Source organism: Larimichthys crocea, chromosome XII (genome assembly GCF_000972845.2).
Source record: "Larimichthys crocea isolate SSNF chromosome XII, L_crocea_2.0, whole genome shotgun sequence".
NCBI lineage: Eukaryota > Metazoa > Chordata > Actinopteri > Sciaenidae > Larimichthys > Larimichthys crocea.
Genome location: NC_040022.1, coordinates 6,148,937 through 6,161,281, shown reverse-complemented (window position 1 = coordinate 6,161,281; position 12,345 = coordinate 6,148,937). Strand labels below are relative to the sequence as shown.

Genomic DNA, 12,345 nt, shown 5'->3' with positions numbered 1-12,345 from the left:
CTTTATACCTAAAGACATCGAGAGTTCTTTTAGGTCCAGGGCCGCACAGCTGAATGCTTTATATCCTAAACCAACAGAGGGAAATGGAGAAATGCTGAAAGAATAATGTGTCTCTGCACTCCATGTAGTGCCCAGCCAGATTCTTTGTTATGCTGACAGTGAAGGCACCTTGCAAACCTATGAGCTGGCAAACTCTCTCAGTACACTCCATTCAGACTGTGGCAGTGGCAAGAGTCTTGTTGCTTGTTGCTTGCCAAGAAAAGGCAGCCTGCACCAGGATGACACATTTGAGGCTTAGTGTCATCATAATATCAATGTCATAAGAGAGGCTTTGCACATTAAGCTTAAAGAGATACTGTAGAGCCACCTTCCATGGGGATGGATGGGCTTGTCTTGGCAGGAGCATGTTAAGTTCAGTGCCTGGTCCGTGGTGAAGTCCAGTGAATCCTGCTAGCTATCATTATCACATTGATGTTGGGATTTCTGTTCACACACTTCAATTCAAACTTCCCCTTCTTTCTTGCGTACGTGCATTATTAAAGTCAGTGGTGAAACATCTTTCAACCAAAAACACTTTCTGTATGTGTGCTTTCTGGGTGAATGGCAGTGTGCAAACACCGGTCATTACCTCCCCAGGGTGTATAGAGATAGAACAAGCAGCTGATGAAAACAGAGTTCTCAGGCTAACACTCAAGTATCACATCATTCAATATACAGACAAAGAGTGGGTGCTGTGAGAGACATGTTAGAAATATAAAACACGTTGTTCGTCAGTGAATTCCTTTTCCTGTAAACACGCAGCCAGCCTTTCTCTCTGCACTCCCCCATATGTTGACTTGGGCATGCAATATATGAGTTTAAATTAAAGGTCAGATGTGTCAAAGAAGTAATGAGATCTGTTGAAGGTTAGCAGCATTACATCTACACATTTGTGTGGCACTTTTAAGTTGAAAATAGAAACAATAAATATATGGCTGTCAAAGGAAAATGTCACCCGTGTGTTGTTTACCTTCCACCCTGTGTGACCTTTTAACTTAACTATTTGTGACTTTAAGTAGATCATTAGAACATAGCTTGGAAAAACACTTGAAAAGTCACTTTATCTACAGCTATGACATATATGTCCTATGGCAGACTAGGTGTAGGTGTATAACTTGACAATCTCAACCAGCCGGTGAAACAGATACATTTGTGAAAATATTAAAAACAAAAATGTCATGTAAAAGGTCAGCATTGAATATAGCACAAATCAGTATGTTATATTATTTGTGCTCTATGGATAAGTCTTGATAGTGATGCACACAGAAGTACAGGGCTACTTTTCATTGCACACAAATATATTTATTGTTGCCTTGTGTCTTAATGTAAAATAAAAAAAACAACAACTCATTTGTAAAACTCAACCATATGCTTTACCCGCCCAATCCACAAGTGAATTTTCTTCTTTTAAAAGGGAATCAGATGTTTCCTTTTTTTTTCACATAAAAGTAGATTTGAGGGTTGGATGTGAATATTTGAAGTGAATATTCGCTCAGGCATTTGAGAAGTGTGTTTTCTGCGGTTTACTTTCAATATTCCCGGACAAATCTACATGCACTTCAGCGCTTCCTATTACAAATCATCGTTATTTTATGATTGCTTTGAGCGCAGAAATAACTATGACAAATTCGAAATTTATAAGCACAGCGGCAGGGGTACTTATGCCAGCAAAACATTCAAAGCTATCTTTTAAAATAATTTCCCCAATTTTCAAGCCGGTATACGGGCTGTATAAAAACTTTGCCTGGTGTCGACCCGTGATGTTTGGCTCACAGAGGACTGTAGTCCTGTTTAAAAAATACAAGTGTTGCATCAAGCCATGAGTGACACTGAAATAATGATCTCTGAAGAGGGATATACTTCATAGTTTCATTTAAGTGACTGCATAGGCAGTAGAGTACAGAAGGATGCAGGCCCTTCAACAGATTTTAGGCTTTACAATTTCACTGCAATGCAATGATTTTTAACAGTCGGGCAAATGCTACAAAAATGCTACTACGCTGAAATATTACTGTAACTTAACATGACTTCAAAGATAGAAGACATCTCATCTGCATCTAAACAACTGAAATTTGCCATGGGGTTCAGAGAGAGAGAGCTGTTTCAGCTGCTGTTCTTTTAATGGCTGGGTGCAAATAACAAACAGCTCTGCAGGTTAGCGCTGCTGATGATGTTGTCTTTGCAGCAGAATGCTGATGGAAAGTTTTAACTATGGCTGACGTGCTTATTTTTTTATAAATGTCTGTAGGATCTGAAGATCATTATCCACGTAGATAATAGAACTTGTTGTATGTGGACTTTGTGCGCTGAATAATAGACAACAAATTTCTTATATCTCTCTGTGGCAGCAAATAAATACTCCTTATGAATTGAAAAATGCATCAAACACTCAAGTCAAATAAGTCTTTGGAGAAATGATTACTGTTGTTGTTATTGTTTGCCGTCAGCTAATGATGTCTATAATTCTCTTTGTCTGAGGATGAAAATCAGAGAACTCACTCTTTAGCTATGTCTCATTAGTGCTTCCACTTCCCCTTAGCCCTTGATATTTTATACCAGCAGTAGAGGGAAAGTGGGATTTAAATATCACGCACTTGCCTTTGTTGTCGGTAGTCACGATGGATTGTCGGCTAGTTATGTGAGCAACACTTTATAGGTATTTTACAGTCTCTACCATGTCCTTTCAATGAGGATCTTGTGCCCCGTGACCACGGTGAAACCACATGGTCTATGACCAAAGCCTGGTGGTCTCGAAATCTAGACTTAAAACCAAAAGTGAACAAGCGTTGTGACTCCTATTATCTGGAGTGAAGTGATTGCAAATTCCACAGCATTTCTACTTGCTTATGATTATCTGGACACTGTTACTTGGTCACTTGGTTTATTACCATATTAAACAATTTCCTCCTGAGTTTATGGTCTCAATTGCTAGTCTCAAGTCTTCTTTCATAGAGCATAATGTTTATTTTGTAAATTATGATCCCATTTAGATTCAAATGTACGATAAAGCAGAAAGGTATGTTTTCGGGCATGGGTATGGCAATCATGATAAGTCATTCTCAGTGAATCTGTCCAGCGCAACATACTGGGCTAATTCAGATTTAAATATAAAACAAGGCAAGAGCTGATCAAACATGAATCAAGATTTTGTTCTTGCATTCTCACTTCATATGTTTTTCGGTGACGACTTGAAAAGTGTCAAAACCAAACACAGCCCAGCCCACAGTACGTCCCCTCACTCTCGTCCAAATATGATCACTTCAACACGGCAGGTTTTAAAAAGGATTGCAAATCAGCAGTTTGTTGACCTCACAGCAGAAACTGCAATGCATAGTGGTTGATCTGCAGCTTTGAGTGATGAGGATTCTCTCTGTTAGCATTTGTGTGTCATACCATGAGGAAACAGCCTGCAGAACATTACCATCTCCATCAGAGCAACAGACGTTTCAAAACCAAGAACACAAACATCACCTTATGATAAAAACCATGATAATGTTTATTCATACAGACAGACTATAAGCGCATAAAAGAATTAAAGAGAATTCCCATCTTACCTGACTTTGATGATGACTTTCTTTTATCTGTAGTATCTATTGATTTGTTGGTTTGTTTTCCTCTGTTCCTTCGAGAGAATAATATTAGTGGCCGGTTCCTCCCAGGAAAGTAGCATCTGCACTAAGAAACGCTGCAGAAACATAATAGATGGCACCAGAATGGATTGCTGTAATCATTTAATCCACACACTTTTGTTTACAGTGGAGAAGCTGCCAGGCTTGGCCACAATTGATGCTGACTTATCAGTAAGCAACCTCATCAATAAATGACCTTGTCTCCATATTAAAAATGTACTCAATGGACTATAAAAAGATAATAAATGAGCCGAGAGAAAAGGGGGAACTATTTTCAGAAAGGCAAGCTGTTACCGGGCTGAAAAAGATTCATCAACGTGGGGGAGCTGCTGTCACTGTCTCGTCATGCAGTTGAGAGCTCTCAGCGGCACTCCTGGAAATGGCATAGCAAAAAACTAAATGACCAAAGTACTGAAAGCTCCACTTGGGCACTTTCATCAATGTCCGACCATGTATAGAAAAAACCCTCCAAAAAACTACTCTCGCACTCAATGATCACACATGTTGGGATTTTATAAATACATTTTTCAGCTAACTTAATTACAGACCGAAAAATAATTACAAGTCAACCACAAAACAGGATGATGTACTGTATGCGAGGCCCCACACAGTGTAATTGAACACAGGCTTTAAGTTAATCAGTCTCTCTTATGCGCTCTTTGCCAGCTCACTGGGGCCTTGCAGAGCTCAAGTGTGGGTGTGTTTGTTCACACCCTAAGGGGGTCCTCGCCAAAACTCATCAACAACACACTAAGAAACAAAACCATCCCCCGAAATCTGCAGCGACGGTGATCAAAGCGAGGTACACAAACAAAATACCACTTTATTGCTTTCACAGTACGTCTGAAATTCTTTATTACGCTCTTCTTTGTTGTCTAGGTTGGATTGCAGTGACCCTCAGCTTGGCTGCACTTTTCTCAGTTCGCTCAGATAAATTACGGACCAAACGAAACCGAAGGCCACCGAGCATGAGGTGCTCGCAAGTAAAACATGTCACAAGTAAAGAAAGGAGAAGCTGAAAACCTCTTTAAAGCATTTACTGAAAGCTGTACTTCCAGATAATACACCAGTGCTTTAAGATTCTCCTACTGAATCTACACACATCAAATCTTCTAATGTTTCAGCACTCCACTGACACATAGGTGTCCAGCAGTCAGTGGTCAGACCTGCCTTGGCTAGTTTGACTTTGAGCTCAGTCTTCTTCTCCTCTGAATGTTTTTAGTCGCAGTAACTCTTGCACGTATACGAACTCATGTTTGAGCTACTAAACTAGTTCTTTAAATCCCACTCTACCGCATTCATTAACACCATATCGATCTCAATCCTTCCGTACACCAAGTGGGCGATGGTCTCGGACTGCCTTACGGCATATTTCCTCTCCCCGGCTAGCAGTGAGGTGCTCTTTGGCTTTTAGCCTTCCTCTGACATGTCAGCCTGGTGCTTGTTCGTAAAGATCCCGCATTGCAGAAAGTGAGATTCTCACACAAAGTGCCTTTTGACAAGTTCTGTAAGATCATGATGTCACAACTACACGCAAATCAAAATGCCCTGTTCTTGCTAGACCTCCACAGAATAGCAGAGTAGATGTCAAACTATACTGGGATGTGTTTTTGGTGGTAAAAATCACTAGTTTCTTCAGAACATTTTATTTTTGACCGCAGACTTCGAGCTGGTGGACTGTGAATGCAAATTAACACGTGGTCTGACATGCGTAATTCTATGTGACACCCCCAACATTATGTGAATGTCTTGCCTGTGTTTAGACTAACTGACGTTCCCACTGTTGATGACTTGTCAATGATTATTTAGAAGATATTCAAAGCAGCAAACGCTTTTTTCGCCTATAACATGCAGCACTGATGTGCTTATGTTTTTGTGAAAGATAACTGCATGTCTAAGAACATCATATCATATACACGTCATCAAATGGAAACAGAACACATAAAATAACTTGTTTTCTTACATTTCAAATGTTCTTTACTTTGTTTGCTTTCATGTTTGTGTGCTCCCAGATAAGTATTAATTCTTAAGGAGGAACAAAGTGAGCTCAGAGAGAAAGCTAAAATATTTCCAATGTAATAAATATTTGCTTTTTCAACTTCAAAAGATATGATTTTTTCCCCCTAACATATGCACCATACTTGACTTTGCTCTAATTTAGCTTGTAGATGATTTGTGGATGATCTCTGTCCTCAAAAACTAAGACACGCAAAAGTGCCAGAAATAACATAGATAATGTGTGTTTAAAAGCATCTCAGTATAGCTGCTGCCAAGTCTGACTAAATGTTAGTGTTGAATAATAATTGAGTCAATTTGAATGTATTGCTGCAGAGCCACTTAGTTTAAAACCTGCTGCATCTTCTTTTCTTCACTCCTTCCCCTATTTTTAATGATCTCTAAACACTGCCATGACCTTTCCTAATTGTCACAATACATAGAAAACAGTCACACAAAATGTCCCCTCCGTTGTTAGCTTCATGTGACTGCAGAAGTCTCCTGTGAGGAGGAGGTAATCTCTCTGATCTTCTAAAGGCTATTCTTTAATAACGTCGTCATTGTCCAACCCAGACGTCCATGTCCCTCGGAGGAAACACACATCCCGTTGGATCACAAGTTTTCCCTTTCAGATCTGATGTCACTTTTCATCCCTTGAAACGACACATGCCAGTATGATTTCAGTGTACTTTTGGCACAGAGGGCACCTGCTAATGTGGGCCAGCCAGTGGCTAGAGAGCCCTAATGAGCGAGCCTGTTAGTCACAGAGACACAGTGGTCCTCATTAACTCCACTTTTGTTAGCCTTCAATTCTCATTAGTGCCCTTCATTGTCATAGAATAGTCTTTGAAATAGAGCCAGTGTTTGACGCACTGGCCTCTATATGCTCACAGTGCTGGATCATTTTATTGGAACAATATGAATCTTTCAGGATGTTATATACAGGCTGAAATCCAGACTTCACAACACAGCCTCATCTGATTTTATATGTCTCCAGACGGAGTCTGTTTTAAATACTAAACAGTGACAGTTGGAAAGCCCAGTGATCTGTTACAGAGGCGGGACAATAAAAGGATGGCACGCTGTTTAATTTGAATGCTAACAACAAGATATGACCCACCTGTTGCCCTGGTATTCATGATGGTGCCTGTCTTTCAAATGGTAATCTCAGCTCATTCCCTGATTTCAAAAGGATGCATCTACTTTCATGACATTAACACCTGCTGGATGAAAGCAGCACGGGCTGTTGACAAAGTAAATTTTCTGCTCATATAGGTGTAGAAAGAGACAAACATTGGTATAAATATTAGAGATGCTCCAGTAGAGGTGTCTTGTAAAAAAGCGTCAAAAAACACAGTGAATGTATTTTTTCCCATAAAACATTAGCAAAGCCATTTTTTTGGTAGTATTTTAAATGGCACATTGTTTATATTCATGTTTGTTGGCTTGCAGTCTTCTTCCTTGTTGCATCGTTGGTGCATTGCTGGGTTTCTTGGCACATTACTGTCGCCTATAGGTCAATAGAAAATGTGTGCAACGTCACCCACATGCTTGTGTGCGTCACATTAGTTTGTGGACAACCGTTTTGAAGCCTTGACTTTGACAACTGCATCTCTCTTTTTTGAGCCAGAAGTAACCATATTCAAACAAAATTTTTTCTGAGCTGGGGAGGATACACATTGCGATGCCTCTGTCTTGATTAAATCTGACGGAGAACACGAGGGCATGTAATGGTAGCGACGTCTGATTCACAAGGTAGCCACACCTAAAGAAAAAGAAACAAAGCCAAAATGAAGTGGAAGTGTTAAAAACTGTAATTCCTCAAGCAGCCGCTTGAGACAGACTGCAGAAGTGCGTCAATCGCCATACGCTGCTTGGTCTACAGGTAAGTGCCGTTACAGATGGCTTATTCGAGCACCCAGGTGTCATTCGGCCTGCCTCAGGTCTGCTGATGAGCCATGTCTTTGCCTAGTTTTAGATTAGCTGGGAGGCAAGAAGCAGTACATCCAACATGGCGGCATATTTCGGCTTCAAAACAGCACTTCGGAAACCTACGGGTGACATCACTCATGTTCTGTCCATTCTTTATACTGTCATTGACTGGCAAACAGGCTCCCTATGAGGGACTAATGTAAATGACTTTATGGCATTATGGGTGAACTAAAACAACTAAGACAAGAGAAAAAAAATGGTGGAAGCAACAGCTAGCGTCAAAAGATCAACACATATATACAGCAGATTTACAGATTTAAGAAGCTTAAAGATAATACGGTAATGGTGCTGAAGATATACAGTGTTGTTTTGGGGGGAGTATGTACAGTTAACAGCGGAGTGACTACTGGGGCTTTCCCACCCACACACCGGCCAATGCTTACACTGACAGCAGCCCAGCGAGTCGAACGTGACAGCCAATGACAGCCAAGAGGAAGACACAGATAGAGACATTAGGCCAATGATGTTTGGAGTAGTTGTTTTGTGACATGACTCAAAAGAAAAAGAAGGCTTACTAACGCTAAGTTGCATCTCAACAAATGCTCTAATGCGGGCTTAAAGTTAAATAAAGCAGTGCTTTTGGGGTTATTATTATTTTTCCTCGCTACCCCATCTTTGAACGGTCTGACTGAGACAGCAGAGGAGAGGCAGGCAGCAGGAGGACGGGGGGGGTGAGAAGACAGAGTCAGCTGCAGCTGGTCTGATGGGAGATGTCTGCCCTTCAGTGTCGCAGAGAAGAAAATTGCTGCCTAAAATCAAAGTCTTGAAAGCTTCAGCAGGACAAATTGAAGCTGAAGAGGTTTTAACATGACAGCAGTGGATTTTCTTTCTGTCAAGTTATTTTGACTTTGTCTTTCATCTGCTAGTGCTCATCCGTCATTTGGATTTTAATTTATCTATCAGAATGCTGTATTGGATGAACATTATATATGTTATATATTTTCTTGTAACACCTGAGTAATAAGATAAATGGTGTTTCTTATACTGTTTGTGTTTTAATTTGTTCATGTAACTGAGTGGAAGCTCTATTCTTTGAGCTTTAAAAAAATAATAAGCAAAAAGCAATCATAAAGCAATCCTATGAAAGTTGCACTCCCTCTGATGTAAAATGTGCTCCTCTCGGCCTTTTCTGTTGCAAAGCGATCAATAGCTTTGTGTCTTGTAACTGATGCTCTAACAGATTGTTGCCATCACAACAAGAAGAGGCGCCAGCATACCTACCTTAAATTAAATCCTAACATTTATCAGACAATCTTAATTAGACTTGTCTAGTCTAATTACCCTAAATGGGAGCAAAGTATACAAAATGAACATCATGCTGTATAAGGTAGACTTAAATAAACTGTTTACTGAGGTAATAAATCATGTGAGAAGTAGGGTTGTTTTCTCATATGACTCCATATCATCAGACTTTTTTTGTGCAACCTGTGGATTCACCTCTTGCTGGCAACAAAAGCCATATACACACACGTTTGATAAGGGTCCTTTAAATTTGGTTTGTATTCATGGTATAAGTGTATCTTTGGCATTTCTGTACAGATTTATCTTATTTCTTATTGGCTAACATAAACAGTGACAGCAAGACATCTGTTTTCAGCCAGGCTGAATTATTGATCCGGCTCTAGTCTGAATAAAGAGAGCAGACGGCTGATTTAGTTGCTGTTGCTTTTACAGAGTTTTGGAAGAAAGGTTGAATTTTCCTGGAATACAAGTAAAAAAACACCTGAACAAACACGGTTCTGTTGATACCACTGTGTCTTTCAGGTGTAACACTGTTGAGTTCATTTTCTATCTCATAAAACATTTGCAAAGCTTATTGTTATGTTCTGAACTTTAGCTCAAATTGCTAGAGGTCCTCTGCCTCTTCTCTTTTACTGGGACACTGTTACATTTTACAAACAACAACAGCAAATGTCAATGGATGTTTGCTTAAAAACTGAAGGATGTTATATTGTCTTTTGGCCATAATTTTCTTTTTTTTTATTGTATGACTCATCCCTTTCTTTTGATATGCCAGCTTTTCAGTTTTGAATTTTCCACAAACAATCCTTTGATATAGCAAACTAACAATAGCATTCACAGCCAACCTGCATCACTGCTATCTGCAGTCTCCTTCAGCACCACTAGAGACACCCCCTTCACAATAAAGTTATCTTTGGTAGTGAAAGACAAAACAAGCGAAAAGATTGGGAGTGGTGTGTTTTCCCAGAGAAACATTTTGGCATGCATCGACATGCGGCTGGATTGCAGGATGTGTCTGAATACTGAAGCTATGATTCTGCCCATGTTTTTCATTTTAATCATGTTTGCTCCACATTTTTTTGGATCCTTATTCCTGCCCCTTGTATAACACAATGAAGTGGCAATGCCTTTAACAATAAGAAAACACTGTCTACATATAATTTTATATTCATGGAATGTCTTGTCTTGTGATGACTGTCACTTGAAATTGCTTCTATCAATCAGAGTCAACCATTTGATAACTCTGCATTTACTTAGAACTGTTTGAGAAAGTGATGATGGTGGCAGTATATCAGACTACCTCAAACATCCAGCAAATAGTTTTATCACTGTTTTAAGTGATAGATGTACATTAGTTAAGTTAGTTGGTTGAACTCACTATTTGTCAATACAAATGCACTCACTGTGATGTTCAAAAGATGACTTATAAATCATTCAAGAGCTTGGTCTCTCAATGTTTAATTTTATTTATTTATTTTCATTTGTCATATTGGTTCCTAATTTAGTCTACGGTGTTAGCTTGTTTCTGGCTTTCAGATTAGCAAAAGAAGAAAGGGTTAAAATTCAACATGAGCTGATTAAAATAGAGAAGGACAGTAAAAGGACAAGCAGATCCCCCCAGAGATAAAGCCCTGATGTCCTATTTAAAATACAAGGGAGTCATCCCAGAGGGGAATTAAATTATTAGAGGATCAGTGAGTTCACCACAAACCAAGAGATAATTGTGGCTGTAATTATCACTGTGGGTGTACAGGATTAACAGCACAAGTAACAAGTGAAACATGTATGAGTTACATTTTCACGCAACAGTCAAATGTCACACTGAGCTAATAAAAAGAAGATAAAAGACAGAAGGACAAGCAGGTCTTCATGTGAGAAACAAGGTAGTGCAGTAATGCACTCTGAGACGTTCCGTTATAGGAAATAACGGATCCCCTCTGTCCATTACAGAACAGATGTAATGCAGTTATGAATGTAAACCGTTTCAGAGAGGTGTTTTTTCAACTTTAGTGTTATTTGATCTAATTGCATTTATTGAGAACATTTAAGTGAAAGAGCCTTCTGATAGGATGTAGTAATTATTATGGGAGCCAAGATTTTATTTTTAAACCATGACTGGTCCATAACGTTAAAGAATGGTTATTATTGTAACCATGACAACAAGGGTCCTTAAAGTGGTTATTTTCTTTCAAAACAAGACATTTCCCTGAACATAAAGTAATACATCAGTGATTTGTTGGGTTTGGAAGGCACTGATAAACATCTTGCCAAAGAGGGAAACAATGTGTTTTTTAAAAAGTCAATTACAAAAAACCTTTTACATCATTAATGATAATTAAGAATGGCTTGTTGGGTAAACATGGTTCAAACATGAAAGAGAAAAAACCTTAAATTTATTCAGGTTTTATTGGCAGTGTCTAACTTGATTTCACACTGATCGGTCTGTTTTTTTCCATCTATGATACCTGCATAATTCGCTCACATAATTTTGTGTTGTTGTTAATTATGTGTGTTCTTTGTGATATAAATCCCAGGGATTAATCTAGTCCTTCACAGAGATGAAGTGCAGTTTGGTATCATCGATTCAACTGAGCATACTGCACCTCAGTTTAGTGCCATTCATCTCCAATGGGAAAATGTAATATGTTCTGTGAAACCGGGCTCTATTGATATTCATTCATGTCCAGGTTCCTTTGCATATTAAAAGGAAGAGGTATTGGATGTTCAACTCTAATTATAAGTAGTAATTATGGTCTTACTATAAAAAAGCCACATAGAAGTCCACATATGCAGTAGTAGTGTCAAAGCTAATCACTGCTCTACTTAAGGCTACCCACAGTGCATACTAATCCCTCTAGGAGGATTGTGTGGCTGTGCTGAAGATAACAGCTTCAATGGTAATAGAGAACCAGAGACCATTTATTTATTTTTATTCTTTCCATTTTGGGGCCAAGGTAATGACTCAATTAAAACTACAACAAAAGTAAAAAATGATGTGAGGAAGAATGACTCTGAAAGCACCGGAGCCCATCTAAGCTAACTTGTTCTGACCTGGTAAAGTATGTTTTTTCTGAAAGATTAGGAGCTTCTCCTGAGTTTGAAGTGGAAACTGATGTAAGGCAAAGAAACAGGTGCCTGTTAAGTGCCCTGCAAAACATATTTTATCATCAAACCTCCCTAAGGGGAAACAAGATCCTCAGAAGCTTTGGAAATGTGACAATAATGCAAAATTAATGTTGCAAAAGAAGAGAATACAACACTGAACTGTCTCTTTGTATTTGACTATACTGACACACACACACACACGCCTGCTGAAAGAGCTTACGTAGCCATACCTATCCTGCATTTCAAGTCTGTACTTTGAGATTAATAGTGAAAGAGAAATGGTTTAGTCATCAATGTAAGGTGGCCTCGTTTTCTAAGAGTGCACCGCACAGAATGCCGAATT

The 12,345-nt window shown here is 39.1% G+C and overlaps 1 protein-coding gene across 4 annotated transcripts in view; it reads right to left on the bottom strand.

Annotated features, from left to right (window-relative positions):
* asic2 (acid-sensing (proton-gated) ion channel 2) overlaps positions 1 to 12,345 on the bottom strand; it is a 342,968-nt gene that overhangs the window by 117,209 nt on the left and 213,414 nt on the right. The window lies entirely within an intron of this gene.